Genomic DNA, 17,748 nt, shown 5'->3' with positions numbered 1-17,748 from the left:
TTCACCATCTAAGAAGGATCTAGTCCATTACTGAGACAAGCACCTTAGCTAAGATAGTTAAGTACCTGATATGTATTTATAGCTTTATCAAAACCCTTATGGGTGTAAAAGTTTGGAAAGTCAAAATTAAAGCTCCACAAACAACAAATTACTTGGAGCCAGCACCTCTGCAGTCCTAGTTCCATACCTGTAAACAGCTGCAGCTGTGAATGTACATGGATATGATTACTAATTTATGGGGTGATTTCCCTGTACTTTTGGGAAGAGGTGAGGGTATGTGATAGACTAACTCAAACCTGAAATATCAGAACCATCTCAGGTCGATACATGAGGTATTTTAGCTATGATGCAGTTTGGAGGTGGCTAAGGTAGATTAGGCTACCCAGTTCATATTGGAACAGTGAATCTAAGCTAGTTAATTCTTATTTGTTTTGTGGTAGTCTGACGGGGCCTGGTCATAGATCAGGACCCAATTATGATAGACACTACGAACACAGAACAAAAAGATAATCATTGTTCAGAGGAGTGCTGCTGCCAGAAAGTGTACAAAGGATAAAGGAGAGAAGAGGTCACTAATTCTTGTTGTAAATATATGGTCTGTTGAACTGGATTTCTCTGGTTTTACATTTTTGTGACTAAGGGTCCAATCCTCTTTCCATTAAGGGCAATCAGAGATTTGCTACTGACTTCAATGGTAGAGGGGTTGGATCCTAAATCCAAGGGCCAAATTTAGCCTGGGTGTAAGCAACTCCATTGGACTTCAGTGACGTTATACCCACTTACAAAAGACCTCAGTTTGCCTTTTGCTGTCTGATCTAGTCTCAAGTTTTTGGGAGGTTATTGCTAACAAAATTGCTGCCAGCAGATTGATTTGTTTTGTAAGCATTCCATTATTTATTTAGTTGATATAAGTCCTGTTAGGGTAGGATTAATAAATATTTAGCCTGAACAAATAAAAGCTAGTGTTTAAAGATAATGTAATACATTAAAACAGATTACTCTGATTGGGATAGTTTACTAAATCCCTCAAAGAGTCCCACATCCCGTAGTTGCGTTCAGAGTTGCATTCAGGGGAAGGGTTGATGCACTGCCACACTGTTAGGTACAGAAAGGCTCAGTTGTAGACTTGAAAAGATGTATCTGTTTCTGTAATCCTGCCTCTTGGTTAGTTATTAAAGGCACTGCAGATGGATGACTATCCTGTGGACTTTAACTGAAAAGAATACTTCTGCAGGAAAAGAACCAGAAGTTAGATGGATGGTGACAGTAATAGAATGTTTAGATAATGCTAGAGCACAGCAAATTATTTCACTAGCAAACTATTTCCTTTTATGTCAGGTGCTAACCATGAATTTGAGCTAAGCCAGGTTTTCAGAAGCAATTAAAAGCATTAGAAACCATTAAAGATTAGAAACAAGCAGCTTTTCAACTATTTTAATTTATCAACACAACTGCCCAGAATGCAGAAGCAGCAGGAAACACTGTACAAGAGATGAATCAACAAAGAAAAATCCAATTGCCTTCGAAGAAATGTGTCTCGATTCTCCACATGGTGTTCAGAATTACAAACTCCAAGCACACTTCCTTTTAATGTGACTAATGGAGCATTATTTGAGCTTACTAATTCTTGACCATATCATGAAGCAAGTAATCATGTTAATTAGTGAAATATCATGGCCACAGCCAAGAAGTATGAACATTAATCAAAGGCAACTTTTGCAAGAATGAGCTAAATAGATAGTGTGTACTTCAAGGATGATTCGATGAGAAGTAATGATCAGTCTGACTGTTTAAACTAAGTTGCCAGCATATACTTACGAGAGGCCTCACCTGAGCTTGCTATGACAGGATTCTGTTGGATGTTCTAGTTCCTCCCAAATGCATTATTAGAATTCTCTGGAACAACAAGGCTAGCTGAGCATTGTCTGTCACTTGTAGGGTCCTGTCTGCCTCATTAGATGCCCATTTTTACCATGGCAACAGTGATGCTGTCTCTGTTGCTCTTAGCTTTTTCATCTTCCTGCTGTGCTTTCTCTTCTGATACTCACTGTTGCTTAATAATAAATAATACAAATAAATAATAATAATAATAATAAAGCTGCCAGTAGTCTAAACATCTAATCTTTTAATCTGGGATCAAGAGGCATGACTAGAGTAAAGTGGATGCCAGATTTCTAATAGTCAAACCATTTATTCAAGGAAAATCTAAAAATTGTCATTTCTCTTAAACTGATGATTCAAAGCAGGAACAGCAACTGTAAAATGACAGATTCAGTTTCAGATTCTAGTAGCTTTGCTTTAAGAACAACTTTGTTAAGATCATATATTCCATGCTAAGGACCTGAGATGTGCCCACAGAAGGCAATGGAAAGGCTTCTATTGAGGTCAATGGGCTTTGGGTCAAGCCCTCAGTTCAAGCTATATTCTCAAGTAGTCTCAGAAGACAGAAAAGCTGTTCCAAAAGTGTCCAGTCCAGTTCTCAATGTGAAGCATCCACCAAAAACAATTTTAGCAGCTACTCACTTGCACAGCATCAAGTAGCATCCCAGCATGCTGAAGCATGCACTGCATTTCCTGTTTTAGGAATGTTTTCTGGACTTGAATTTGCTGGAAAGTGGAGCTCACTGGTATATTTCCTCATGGAGTGGAGTGCTTTGTCCTACAGTAGCACTAATGTTGTTAATATCTTAACACAGGGGTTGGCAACCTCTGGCACACACACAGTTTGCCAGGGTAAGCACCCTGGCAGGCTGGGCCAGTTTGTTTACCTGCCGTGTCTGCAGGTTCGGCCAATCGCGGCTCCCACTGGCTGCAGTTCACTGCTCCAGGCCAATGGGGGCTGCAGGAAGCAGCGTGGGCTGAGGGATGTGCTGGCTGTGGCTTCCCGCCACCCCCATTGGCCTGGAGCGGGAAACTGTAGCCAGTGGGAGTCGCGATCGGCCGAACCTGTGGACACGGCAGGTAAACAAACTGGCCCAGCCCGCCAGGGTGCTTACCTGGTGAGCCGCTGCCAGAGGTTGCTGACCCCTGTCTTAACTTATAACTTTATTACTAGAAAAGTAATAAGCAAGGTGATGAAACAGCCCTCCAGACCAGGGCCGCCCAGAGGATTCCAGGGGCCCGGGGTCTTCGGCGGCGGGGGGCCCTTCCATTCCAGGACCCGCCGCCGAAGTGCCCCGAAGACCCGCGGCGGGAGCCCCCCGCTGCCGAATTACCGCTGAAGCGGGACCCGCCGCTGAAATGCAGCCCAGTCTTCAGCGGTAATTCAGCGCCTGACTGTCCCCAGGGCTCCCTGCCCCTTAGCCAACCCCCCCGGCCCCAGCCTCTTACCCCCGGCTCCCTCCTCACCCGGAGCCTCAGCGCCTCGGCTGAACAGCCGCAGCGTGTCCCCGGTGGGGCCTGAGCTCTGTCCCGCTCAGAGCCGCGTGGTGAGGGGGCGGGGCTGGGAGCTCCGGGCCCAGCGGAGGGAGCAGAGCTCAGCCCGGAGCTCCCAGCCCCGCCCCCTCACCACGCAGCTCTGAGCGGGACGGGGCTCAGGGGCCCCGCTGGAGACAGGGCGCTTGATGCGCTGAGGCTCCAGGAGAGGGGCGGAGGCGGGAGCCTCCGCTCTTCTCTTGGGGGCCCCTGCGGAGCCCGGGGCCCGGGGCAAATTGCCCCCTTTGCCCCCCCCCCCTCTGGGCGACCCTGCTCCAGACTTTCCATGTGTTGTTGGATAGAATGTGGAATGAAGAAAAGAACCCAACCCAGTGGAAGAGAGGCCTGAGAGTAAAATTGCCAAAGATGGGGGAAACTTACCAACTGCAGAGGATCCAAACTTACCAACTAGAGAGGATCTAAAATTACTTTCAATGCCTGGAAAAATCATGTTATCATCATCCTGGATCATATCAAGAACTGGATAGAACTCCAGCTTAGAGAGGAACACACAGGTTCTGCTAGACCACTGAGATCATGTGCAGACCATACTGTTGTTCTGAGACATACTATAGAACAAGGTATCATTGAAGCCAAGAGCTTAGTAAGGTTCAAAAAAACCCAAAACAGTTAGACATTCATATGGACATTGAAAACATGCAGAGACATTAGACGGGCTGAAGGGTTTTGTTTGTTTGTTTTTTAAAGAATGGTGATAAATCACCATGCACCAGGGCATACGCCATACACTGTCTCACACTGGATTTGGAACTATTTTTCAGGATATTCTCTAAGAATTTCTGTTTTCATCTTATGAAGTTCTCAGGCTGAAACTTGAGTTAATTCAGCAAGATGTGGAGGAGATTCTTGTCCACGGGCTTGTTTCTTCCAACCAGAAGACGCATTCCAGCCTATATTGGACCTTATCCCCTAAGGTTAGAGTCAGAGCTTAACTATCTCAACACATCATCACTTCAGATTTAGTGGCCCTCTATCATTCTTGGTTTGACAAAGCATTTTTCTCCACAGATATTACAATTGTGGATTAGTCACTTCATGATCTTGCTAGTTGACAAATAACTGCATGCACTCCCTTCCACATCTCTTATCTAAATTCGTAGCCTCACTGAAAGTCATTGCAATCATTGCAGAAAATATCAACATTTTTCCAGAATATGAACAAAGTAGTTATAGTATTAAAATTTTCCTAAGCGACTTAGGAGTCCATGTTATTTAGATGCTTAAAGATGCAGATGGGCACCTAATGGGATTTTGAAAAGCAGGTTAGGTGTCTAATTCCCATTGAAGAGCCCACATCAGATATGAAAATGGGACTTTGACTCTTAAGTCAGTCAATTGCTTTGAAATTTTTATCCAGCATGAATATGAACGAAACTTTGAATATTGCCTGACAGTTTTTTGTTGCTATTGTTGACCATATTTTGTGCTTCATTGTTGATAAATTTTTGTTTGAAGAATAGATGGATAGCAGGGACTGAAAGACAACTCATCTGGATGATAGAGGAGAGGAGTGCTGAAGCCATAGTTTAAGTATCTGGCTTTTACTCATGAAATGCAATGACTTTAGTCAGCTAAATGAGTTGTGAAAGGAATTTAATTCATAACAGCTGAAAACTTGCATCAGTGCTGTGTTGTTCAAAATACATGTATATTAATTTCTCCAATATTCAGTGATTATTCCCAGTACCATATTGAGGAATGCATGGATTTATCATGTAGTTGCATTGTCAGCAGATCCCAAATGTGTCGAAGTCTAGACTTGGACAAAGCAAGCCTTTCACCAAAGATGGACAGCAGCATGTGTAAGTGAGGCTCCCAGGGACTGATATTTAATCAGTTTCTGCTAACATAGTAACATCATAAATGGATAAAGTGCTGTTAAAATGATGTCTAATTATAGAAGCTAATTAAACTCCCACAACAAATCACATTTTACTTGACCTCCCTTGTGAAGTTTATATTACATTTATTGGAGGTAATTTTCCCATTCTTTCCTTGATCTGAGGAAAGGGCTCTCTCAAATTGTAGGACTGTTAACCTAAAAGGAAAGAGATCAAAGGATTCCTTTTAATTAGTTTAAAAATACCTGGAAATAACAATGAAGCCTATTCCTCTTCTTACATAGCCTTTTATAAATAATAATGTTTAGGACTTGTGGGGGTTAGTATCCCATTGATGTGGGCATGCAACTCCAATCTGCAGTAAGAGACATTACCAATGTCCGTCACCAAGAGACTACACCTCTCTTATTGCACAGTTCTGTAAAGTGGGTTATATAATAATAATAATAAATAAAGATATACCAATCTCCTAGAACTGGAAGGGATCTTGCAAGATCATTGAGTCAACCCCCTGCCTTCACTAGCAGGACCAATTTTTGCCCCAGATCCCTAAGTGGCCCCTGCAAGGATTGAGTTCACAACTCTGGGTTTAGCAGGCCAATGCTCAAACCACTGAGCTATCCCTCCCTCCCCACTATCTGCATGATTGTCCTCTCATTTACAATGGTGCTCATCGGGAGTAACTCCATTTGAGTCAATGGAGTTATGCTGCTGTAAAGCCCAGGTAAGTAAGAGGAGGATTGATCCCAGCACCAATACATACTTGGGATAACAGCCATTTCTTTCCTGTTACTCTTTTTTTTTTTTTTTTAAATCTTAGCTATTATGGGCCTAATCCAGGAGTCTGGCTGAGCTGCACTCTGGAGGAGACTGAGGCAAGGTGGCTGTATAACCCCCAGTGTCAGGGTCTACCAGAGGCTGATTCAGCCCATGGCATAAGTTAGTCCAGCCATAAAACTGCTCTAATTCAAGCAGGCTGGCAACAGCCTGCTAGGAATCATTATGCCAAATGAGGATTAACTACAGGTCAGTTATGCTTCCTTCTCCCTGGTCATGTCCCTGATATGCCCCATAAGATAAGGAGCCAGGAGAGTGGGGTAGAGCTGGAGGAATTCACACTCAGGGAATCCCCAGCTGCCTGCTAGCAGTGCAAAAGTGCCACAGCCAGGGAAGGGTCTGGCCCTATGTGGGCTACTAACTTTATTTTTCATTTCATGTCCATCTGCCCCAGTGACTTCTTAACAAGCGATTGATCACTGCAGTCCTCATTTTCAGCTCCTTTACCTCAACCAATAACCCTCTCCTTCCTCTTTGGCTGTGGAACTTGAGACAGACTGGAAAATGGGCAATTGTTTACTGAAGCAATTTTCTCAAGAGGATGACGACTTTACTTTGTGTTTTCTGGATTAAGTATGAACGATTGGCTCTTCTATGTCAGTGACTATATCATTAAGTGCAATAGCAACAAGTCTGCTAAATTAATAGTTGTTCCAGTGTGCTCCTCTCAATCAGTGCTATATTGGCCACACAAACAGCTCTTTACAAAACCAGAGATGTTGAGGGCATCTTGGGAGCCATAAATGCTTTGGTTCTGTATTTAATTTCTACATGATGCAGCTGGGTAAATGTTAACAACTGCTAATAACCACTTAATGCACTAAAAATGAATGTTAAATGGACCACCTCACGGCACCAAAACGTTATATGCTTTATTCCTCTAACAGTTATGGGCCAAATTCTGTTCTTTATGAAGTACAGTAGAACCTCAGAGTTATGAGCACCTCAGGAATGGAGGTTGTTCGTAACTCTGAAATGTTTGTAACTGAACAAAATGACAGAGTCCTGTGGCACCTTATAGACTAACAGATGTATTGGAGCATAAGCTTTCGTGGGTGAATACCCACTTCGTCAGACACGAAAGCTCATGCTCCAACACATTTGTTAGTCTATAAGGTGCCACAGGACTCTGTCACTTTTTACAGATCCAGACTAACACAGCTAGCCCTCTGATACTTGTAAACTTTTGAAAGAACAACCATAACATTTTGTTCACAACTGCACATGGACTTAATACAGCTTTGAACCTTTACTATGCAGAAGAAAAATGCTGCTTTTAACCATCTTAATTTAAACGAAACAAGCATAGAAACAGTTTTCTTACATTGTTGATTTAAAAAAAAAATTTCCCCTTTATTTTTTAGTAGTTTATGTTTAACACAGTACTGTATAGTATTTGCTTTTTTTTTTGTCTCTGCTGCCTGATTGCATACTTCCAGTTCCAAATGAGGTGTGTGGTTGACTGATCAGTTTTTAACGCTAGTGTTCACAACTCTGAGGTTCTCCTGTACATATTTGAGGCAGTTGGCCAGCAGTGGACTGGGACTCAGGAGACCTAGGTTAAATTCTCAGCGCTGTCACTGACTGGCTACATGACTTTAGGCAAGTCACTTCACTGCTATTTCCTGTTCCACCCTCTCAGTGCCAGAATACAAATATATTTATTAAGTCTGTTTTCTATTGCATTTTATCATTTATTGCACTGGTCGCATGCAACTTCCACCTTTCATACCAAATGAAACATTCAGTTAAAATGAGATTCAGTGTAATGCTATACATTTTGGCTTGGTGCATAGAAAACTCTCTGCTTTATCCTGTAGCATTACTGGAATCTTAGTTCTGTCAGTAGGTCTGCTTCTCTTACAGGGACTCAGTTACATGAGCACCATTGCAATTTCTAATGCTAGATTCTTGAATTAATATTTCGCCAGTGCAATGAAAATATAGCCAGATCCTGAAATGGCATAAATCAGAATAGCTCCAGTTAAATAAATTTAACTATGTTTATTTACACGAGCTAAGGATCTGGCCAATAAAGGCAAGAGCTTATTATTAAATCTCATCTAATGAAAGTACAAGTGGAAAAATGTGTATGGCTACTATTCATATTTAAGCATAATTATATTATTACATTAAACTTCGAGGGCTTTGGCTAAACCCTGTAGTGGAAGCCCTAAGGTCTTTGCTAGCATAGTTCTTAATACAGTATCATCCTTAAGAAAAAGCCTTCAGAAATGGAACTACATTTTATTTAAAGATTTTTCTCTAGGCTAACTAGAGTTCGATAAACTAAAATGGACATAGAGTAAATACAACCTAATTATTTATTTTTGAATTAATTTAATTTAGATTAACCCCAAACCTTTTCTGCTCACGTAGCATGAAGGCTTTGAGACAAAACAAGAACAAGAAAACATGTGGTTAAGGATGAAGCCCCAACCTTAAGAACAATTAACTGATGTTTGTACAGGGCTTTGAAGATGCCAGATACTCAGCATTCTGATGATGATGCCATCCTCTTGCACCTGAGGACTGCACCACACAGGGCATATTCTGCCTTTTCATGTTTGGACTTGATTCTCCACTTTCTTATACTGGTATAAAATTAGTGTAACTCCACTGCCTAAACTGAATTATCCTTGATTTACACCCACATAAAAGTGTAACCAGTCCCTCTGTACTATCCAGCAAGCAATGGTCAGTTTTAACTCTTTCTCCCTTACACTAAAGAGGGATTTATTTTCCCTACATTTCAAGGGCCAAAATCTGGTCTTTGTTCCATGTGTGCAATGTCCATTGATGTGAACATGAGAATTTAGTGCAAGGTATGATCTGCCACCATGATACAGTATGAAACTTCATATTTCATAATTAAAAGCAATTATTGGATTAAGACATGGGACTAATCCCTTCAGTTTATTCAATAAATATCAGCCAAAATGAAAGTGACTGTTGAGCACAGGGCAGGTACTAAATCTCTGTCTCTCTTATGTCCCACTTATGCTCTCGAACAACTTAAAAAGTGCATAGGTTTTTGTGCTGGCACTCTGCATCAGGGTGAATTTTGTGCCATAAGAATATGCTTCAGCCCACAGACTTGTCAGACTGAATTGTTTCTGTGCATATAAATGGGACTGACATTTCTTATATGCATTTATGAAAAGCCTCATTGTTTCTATCCCCACATGGCATGTACATTAGAAAGGAGCTCTTTTCATAGAATATCAGGGTTGGAAGGAACCTCAGGAGGTCATCTAGTCCAACCTCCTGCTCAAAGGGGGACTAATCCCCAGGCAGATTTTTGCCCCAGATCCCTAAATGGCCCCCTCAAGGATTGAACTTGCAACGCTGGGTTTAGCAGGCCAATGCTCAAACCACTGAACTATCCTTCCCCTGACACTGTACTGTTTCTGATCCTTTTTATTTTCTAGTAATCGCTTTGGGAAAAAAAAAGTGTGTATATTGCAAAATGGAGCAAGAGTTCCATTGCAAGTTAAAAAATAGTTATTAACACTAGCTTTACCTATTTTTGTGGCCATGAGTGTACAAATTGGTCCATGCAGGCAAACCCCCGCACTCACATGGAGCCTCACTGAAGTCAGTGAGCTCTGTGTGGAGGCAGGAGCCCCATAAGTCAATAAGGCTCCATCTGGTATAGGAATGTGCCTGTCTTTGTTTGCTGAGCTAGAGGACAAAGCAAACCTGAGGGTTGGGGGGCAGGGGAGGGAAGTGTACCCTTCAAAAGCTTGATCTTGTTCCCAATTCCCAAGGAAACCCAAAAGCAAATTCCCATTAACTTCAATGAGAGAAGGATCCATCCCTTAGCTCACATTGGGCTAGAATTAGAGTTATCTAGTCATAACTTCTTACAGAAACAACAGATTCAAAGATTATAGAGCCAGAAAGGACCATTGTAATAATCATTTCTGACCTCCTGCATAACACAGGCCACAGGACTTCCCTGAATTAATTCATGTTTGAACTAAAGCTGATGTTTTAGAAAAAACATATAATCTTGAACTAAAAATGTCTAAATTATGGAGAATTCATCACAACCCTTGGTAAGTTGTTCCAATGCTTAATTGCCCTCACTGTTAAAAATTTGCACTGCATTTCTAGTCTGAATTTGTCTAGCTTCAACTTCCAGCCCTTGGATCTCGTTATACATTTTTCCGCTATAGCAAGAGTTCTATTATTAAATGTCTATTCCCCACATAGGTACTTACAGACTGATCTAATCACCCCTTAACTTTCTCTTTGATAAGATAAATAGATTGAGCTAGAAGGCATATTTTCCAATCCTTTAATCATACTTATGGCTCTTCTCCGAAGACTTTCCAATTTTTCAGCATTCTTTTTGAGACCAGTCAGTTGGCTAGTTTTTTAATATCTGCCATGTTCATTTTTTAATCACTCGAGTTTCTTAATCAAAAATGTTGTGCTGTACCTAATCTAATACCTTTTCAGAAGTCAAAGGACAAGGCTACACTGTTTTCTTTTCTTTTTTCCTTTAAAAAAAAATAGCCTGGCTTAGAGGAGAAGTGGAAGTGGAAATATCTTTTAAAATATATTAAACAAATGAAAATAGGGGAATTTGATGGTAATTAATATAAATTAGAAGCTAGACACTACAGTGGAACTTCAGCGTTTTGAACACCTCAGGAATGAAGGTTGTTCATAACTCTGAAATGTTTATAACTGAGCAAAACGTTATGATATATTCATAAATGATCTGGAAAAAAAGTACAGTGAAGTGGCAAAATTTGCAGATGATACAAAACTACTCAACATAGTTGAGTCCAAAGCAGACAGCGAAGATTTACAGAAGGATTTCACAAAACTGGGTAACTGGGCAACAAAATAGCAGATGAAATTCAATACTAATAAATGCAAAGTAATGCACTTTGGAAAACACAGTCCCAACTATATACATCAAATGCTGGGGTCTAAATTAGCTGTTACCACTCAAGAAAGATCTTGGAATCATTGTGGGTAGTTCTCTGAAAACATCCTCTTAATGTGCAGTGGTAGTCAAAAAAAAGCTAACAATGTTGGGAATCATTAGGAAAGGGATAGAGAATGAGGCAATACGATATTTTCTGTCTTTATATAAATCCATAATATACCCACATCTTGAATACTGCATGCAGATGCGGTCACCTCATCTCAAAAAAGATGTATTGAAATTCGAAAAGGTACAGAAAAGGGCAACAAAAATGATCAGGGGTATGGAACAGCTTCTGTAGGAGGAGAGAGTAAAAAGATTGGGACTTTTCTGTTTGGAAAAGAGGTGATTAAGGGGGGGAATATGATAGAGGTCTATAAAATCATGACTGGTGTGGAGAAAGTAAATAAGGAAGTATTATTTACTCCATCTCATAACACAAGAACTAGGGGTCACCAAATGAAATTAATAGGCAGCAGATTTAAGAAGCCAAAGGAACTATTTCTTCACACAATGCACAGGCAACCTGTTGAACTCTTTTCCAGAAGATATTTTAGAGGCCAAGACTATAACAGGGTTCAAAAAAGAACTAGATAAGTTCATGGAGGAAAGGTCCATCAATGGCTATTAGCCAGGATGGGCAGGGATGGTGTCCCTAGCCTCTGCTTGCCAGAAGATAGAAATGCGCAACATGGATGGATCATTTGATGATTACCTGTTCTGTTCTTTCCTTCTGAAGCACCTGGCATTGACTGCTGTCAGAAGACAGGATACTGGGCTAAAGGGCATTTGGTCTAACCCATTATGGCCATTCTTATGTAGCCTTCTTTTTGATTGTAGAATTTTGGCTTTTGGGCATCTAATAAAATGTTTTTAAGTGGCTCCCACTTATCGTTCACATTTTTTTCTTTTTAAATTCTCTCCTAGCTGATTTGGCTCATATTCGTTTTCTGTTTTGTGAAATTGGCCCTTCTAAACTACTGAGTATATTACTGGTTGGGACTTGACATTTGTTATGTATAAACAGAATAATTATTTAATGATCACTTTCACTTAAGCACCACAAACTTTCAGTTCTATGATCAATTCCTCTTTTTTTGACAAGATGAAAGTCTAATACAGAATTCCCCCTTGTTCAATCCAACACTTTTTGAGTTAGGAAATCATTATCTATAATTTTTAGAAATTCTATGGAAGTTTTTGTATTGGCAGCACAGACTGCCAGCATATATCACTAGATCAGGGGTGGGCAAACCATGGCCCACGGGCCGGATCCGGCCCCTCAGGGCTTTGGATCCGGCCCGTGGGATTGTCCCCCGTGGTGCTGCAGGCCCCACACTGGTCTCAGAAGCGGCCGGCACCACTTCTCTGCAGCCCCCCAGGGGCGGGGGGCAGAGGGCTCCATGTGTTGCCCTTGCCGCCAGGCACTACCTCCTGCAGCTCCCATTGGTTGGGAATGGGGAACCATGGCCAATGGGAGCTTTGGAGGAGGTACCTGGAGGCGCGGCAAGGACAGCGCATGCGGAGCCCTCCACCCTTCTTCCCCCAGGGGCCACAGCGCTTTCCGGAACAGCGCAGCGTGGGGCCAGGGCAGGCGTGCAGGGAGCCTGCCCTGGCCCCGGTTTGCACCGCTGCCACCCCAGAGCCGCTTTAGGTAAGTGGCACGGGCCGGAGCACGAACCCCTCCTGCACCCCGCCCCCCAACTCCCTGTCCTAAGACCTCTGCCTGCACCTCCCACCCCTCCTGCACCCCTGCCCTGAGCCCCCTCTTGCACTTGGCACCCCTCCTGCATGCCAACCCCCTTCCGAGCTCCCTCATGCCCTGCACCCCTCCTCTGCCCCAATCCTTTGCCCTGAGCCCCTTCCTGCACACCACACCCCCTCCCACATCCCATACTCCCTCTTGCACCCCAACCCCCGCCCCGGCCCTGCATACAATTTCCCCACCCAGATGTGGCCCTCGGCCCAAAAAGTTTGCCCACCCCTGCACTAGATGGTGATCCCGGGGGAGTTCATTTCCCCCACCCTCTACACCTAATAGGGGCTTAACGCCTCAGAAACAGGTATTACCATTTTTGACAAAGTGTCACTCCCCCTCCCTTGTCAACTTGATCCCTTCTAAATAGGTTATACCCAGTGATTTTAACATTCCAATCATGTAAATCTTCCCACAAGGCTTCAGTTATATCAGCTAGATCAAATGTATGTGAATAAGTGAGCAATTCCACTTCCTATGTTTATTACCCAGATTTCTGGCATTGGTGTATAGGCAATTAAAGAATCTCTTCTCTTCATGTCCTTTTGTGTCTTAATTAACATTGTTCTTGACATTTTGATTGCTCATTTGTTTCTCCTTTTCCTCCTTCCCTTTTGTTGTTAATTTAACATCCTCCTGACTCTTCTAGCCAGTCTGTCACCTCAAAGATTGGCTGGCCTCCATCTCAGTAGAAAGGGAAGCAAACTATGCCATCACCTCTCCCCACAGAAGGTGGGTTAAAGTCTAGACTCCTCCCTGGGCTCTGATTAAGCCATCTTGGCATATGTTAGAGACTTGACTAGAGTTTTAAGCTATATCTTCACTGCCAAAATAGGTGTGTTTTGTTTTTTTAATGTTAGAAGGCATTAGTTTGGTTGAGCTAATATGCAATTAAAGCCTCATTTTCATTAGAGAGAAAAAAAAAGTTGTGTTCTTGGCTCCAGTTAGCTTGAGATAAAATCCTAATGAATACAAGGCAGCTTGTACTTTTAGCTGGTTGAACTAAAAATTTCAGGGATCCTAGAGTTAGCTAACCTAAGAACAGTTCTCCCCCTCCCCCATAGTTAAGACAAGGCCATAGTTAAGACATAACTTGTGCGTACAACTGCAGTGCAGAGGCAGGGCCCTGCTAGATTATACATTGTGTTTTCAACATACAAGGTGAGAAGTAGAGGTCAATGAAAGCAGGCAAAATAAAGCCCTACCTTTATGCCATTCTCTGTCACTAAATTTCCATGTTGGAAAGGTAGGAAGCTATGCATATTATGCACCCGGGCCCTGATCCAGAGTCTACTGAAGTTTTGTACAGATGCTCCATAACTTCAGATACTGAATCCACAGGCCATTGGTGAGCCTGGTGAAGTTTTTAAGAACATCAACATTTGGAAGAAAAATACAAAGTCAGCATGTATTCTTCATGTTAAGGAAGAGTATGAGTTTGAGGGAGGATGTCTAACTAAATGAACTTGATGTACTTTCCCAGAGAGGCATGGGATTCTTTGTACAATGCTGTATTCAGTGTGATGAAAGGACATGCTCATTTTCAGACTCATTACGTGTGTTTTACTACTTTCCTCTTATGGCCTATAGTCAGCTTGAATATTCAAAAGTAAAAGACCATTGGTCTTACTTCCTGAGCCACTCCCGCCTTATCTTTTTGTTTAAAAGGATACTTTATACTCCTAATCCTTTGTGTACAGTACTTTTAATTCATTGCATTGAAAATTGCAGAGAGCCATCTTCAGAGCAAAATACAGGTTGGTGTAAAAGCCCTGCTGGCTGTAATATTTAAAAAAAAGTTACATTTAACTTCCTTTCAGCTTGCATGATTTGCTGTTATCAAACACTAAAATCCTTTAGATTTCTTACACCTACTTGGGTGACATTTCACAAAGCAGGCTTTAATTTAATGTTCTGAGTGGTAATTTGTTGATCAAACTGTTTAGAATTTCCTTTCAAGCTCCTCAGTGCTGTAGGTGGATTCTTTATAGTTTCTAAAGCCTTTGATCTCTATTGAACAATAGTTTGGGACGACGTTTTGTTCACTACCCCGTGTTTGAGATTAAGTAATACAGTGCAGTTTAGGTCCTGAAGATTTACTTACCCAGGCAGTCCCAATGAAATCAATGGGGCTACTTACATGAGGAAGAATTAGTCACATGAGTAGGATTGTCCCATGTTTCGCTCTTTGCAAAATTGCTCTCCACACCCGCTCCGTCTATCCTAGGCCAGGTTCCCTCCTCATTCTCACTGCTCTGTTCTTGGCTTCCATTCTTAGCTGGAATCTCTAGGTGGTCTGACTCCATTGCACCTACTACAGGCTTCACCCTGCCCACTCTGCTGTTGCAGGACCTGGCCCCTGCTTCCTTCCTCTCCCCATATCAAGGACCAGTCAGATCTTCCTTTCCTCATTGCACTCTGATAGGGAAAGGAGAGAAAGTGGTTTATAATGCAGCAGGTCTCGGGAGAGAATAGCACTGGGCTGGTGCCTGAAGAGGACCTAGAGGAGAGAAGGGAACTGAGCAGCATGAAATGGAAGATAATAGGTTTATACATGTGTAAATGAGAGAAGAGTCAGACCCATGACCATGTAATTTATAAAATAGAGTTAATCAGATAACACTGAAGATAATAGCCTGATAGATGCTATATGGTAGTGACCTCATGGGTGTCAAAATGTGGGTCAGGAAAATTCAGTGGCTTGGTAATGATGCAGCTTATCACCTCTTGGGCTCTCATTTATATCTACTAGTCTATGAGCAAAAGTCAGCACCAGCTGATTGATACACCTCTACTCTGATATAACGCCACCCAATATAACACGAATTTGGATATAACGCGGTAAAGCAGCGCTTGGGGGGGAGGGGGGCTGCGCGCTCCAGCGGATCAAAGGAAGTTCGATATAATGCGGTTTCACCTATAACACGGTAAGATTTTTTGGCTCCTGAGGACAGTGTTATAAATGAGGTAGAGGTGTAGTTTGTGGGAAAGCTAGACAAATGCAGAAAAAAATATTTGTAAATATTCTTGTGAATGGAGTTGCACTGCCATTATAGTGATTTCATTGATATACAGCAGTTACTGCTTACTACCACTGCCAGTTGGGCACCTTTCACCAGCCTTACATTCATGATTTGTTTTCCTTGGTGTTACCTAATAAAGTGGATTAGCGGGCTGCTTTGAAGTCTAGTTAAAATTATAGCTGAAAGCAACTTTTTATAAACTTCCTTTTCCCACAATACAAAAGCCAGGGGTCACTCAATGAAATTAATAGGCAGCAGGTTTAATACAAACAAGCTGAAGTACTTTCAATGCACTAGAACTAACCTGGGGAACTCATTGCCATGGGATATACTAGCCAAAAGTATAGCTGAGTTCAAAACAAGAACTGCATTAAGTTCATGGAGGATAGGATAGTCAGGGACACAAACCCTTGCTCTGGAGCATGCTAAACTTCTTCCTGCCAGAAGCCAGGAGGGGAAGAAATGGGTGGATCATCCCAGCTGCCCTGTTCTGTACACTCCCCCTGAAGCTCTAGTACTGACTGCTGCTAGAGACAGGATACTAGGCTAGATCATTGGTTGGGACCCAGCATGGCAGTTTTTATGTTCCTGGATCATACTCATGCTTCTCCAAGCTAAAGGAAATGGCTCAGCTGTCCTACTCTTGGTGGATATTGAAAAATATCAGGAACACAACTTAAAACTATCATTACAAGCCTGGGCTCAAAGAATTTTACTGTAACAAGATTTTTTTTAAAGAAATGTTTAAACAGACATCTTAGTTAGTATGAAACTGAACTGGTCTATATGAAAGGACAAGTTACAGAGGCAGTGACTGTGCCTTTTTCTAAAACAGACTTAGGAGCAGACCTGGTCAAAACTCAGAATCTCCATTTCACAGAAAATTTTGGCATTTTGCTATTTGATTTCATTCCATATTGGCATGAAACTGAACTACTCCCCTCCCCCATATGCTAGCTGCCCTGGGGATTATCAGGATGCCCAGACATCCATGGCTTCCTGGCTCCTGGCTTTCCAGTTTGCGGGAATTGGGCAGCACAGGGAGTCTCCAGAGCAGCCTGAATGCCTACTGGGAGTGCCCCAGAGCTGGGGACCCTGAAAGATAAGCAATATGTTAATATTAACACACAGACACGTACTTCAATAGTACTTTTGTTCAGAGAATTACACAGTGCTTTATAAAAATGTTATGATTCAATAGCACCTGTGAGGAAGGTAAAGGATATTGAGATAAGCATGCACCCTTTTCCGGAATGCAGCCATTTCCGGGATGGAACAGTCCTGATCTTTTACACTGCAAACAAATGCTTGCCTCACTTCTCTAGAAGTGAAGAGACAAATATTGGGGGAGAGGGATAGCTCAGTGGCTTGAGCATTAGCCTGCTAAACCCAGGGTTGAGAATTCACTCCTTGAGGGGGCCACTTAGGGATCTGGGGCAAAAATCTGTCTGGGGATTAGTCCTGCTTTGAGCAGGAGGTTGGACTAGATGACGTCCTGAGGTCTCTTCCAACCTTGACATTCTATGTTCTAGCCAATTGAAAATGCAGGGAAGATTTTAGATAGTAGCAATTAAATAGGACATCACCACCTCTATTATCAGTCTATTTTCTCCAATTCTATATAGGTTTTTATACTAACTTTCATCACCATAGTATCAGAGTATTAATCACTGTGAACAACAACTGTCACATACTTGTTCTCTCACCCTCTCCCCAGGGGGAGAAGTGTATGCAGTGGAGTATTTTGGATTCCCCCCCCCCCCACACACACTTGGAGAAGGCAAGGAAAAAACATGGAGCCCAAGGTGGTGAGGTTTGCGATAGTCCTTAGTTCCTGGGGGAGTTCATTACACAGTCCTGGCCAGTCCCTAAGAAAGTTCTGTCTCCTGCAGACAAGCTAGTGGGGAGAGT

At 42.2% G+C, this 17,748-nt stretch overlaps 1 long non-coding RNA gene across 1 annotated transcript in view; it reads right to left on the bottom strand.

Annotated features, from left to right (window-relative positions):
- Positions 1-907: 907 nt before the first annotated feature.
- LOC120394118 overlaps positions 908-17,748 on the bottom strand; it is a 44,141-nt gene continuing 27,300 nt past the window's right edge. The window contains exons 2-3 of the long non-coding RNA XR_005592194.1: positions 1,831-2,053; positions 908-1,228 (exon numbers count right to left, since the gene is read on the bottom strand). This is a non-coding gene — a long non-coding RNA (uncharacterized LOC120394118). The remainder of the gene's footprint in view (positions 1,229-1,830; positions 2,054-17,748) is intronic.

The sequence above is a fragment of the Mauremys reevesii genome, linkage group 1 (assembly GCF_016161935.1).
Source record: "Mauremys reevesii isolate NIE-2019 linkage group 1, ASM1616193v1, whole genome shotgun sequence".
In the NCBI taxonomy this organism is placed as follows: domain Eukaryota; kingdom Metazoa; phylum Chordata; order Testudines; family Geoemydidae; genus Mauremys; species Mauremys reevesii.
Note: the sequence above shows the minus strand (reverse complement) of the source record. Positions and strands in the feature narration are given on the sequence as shown.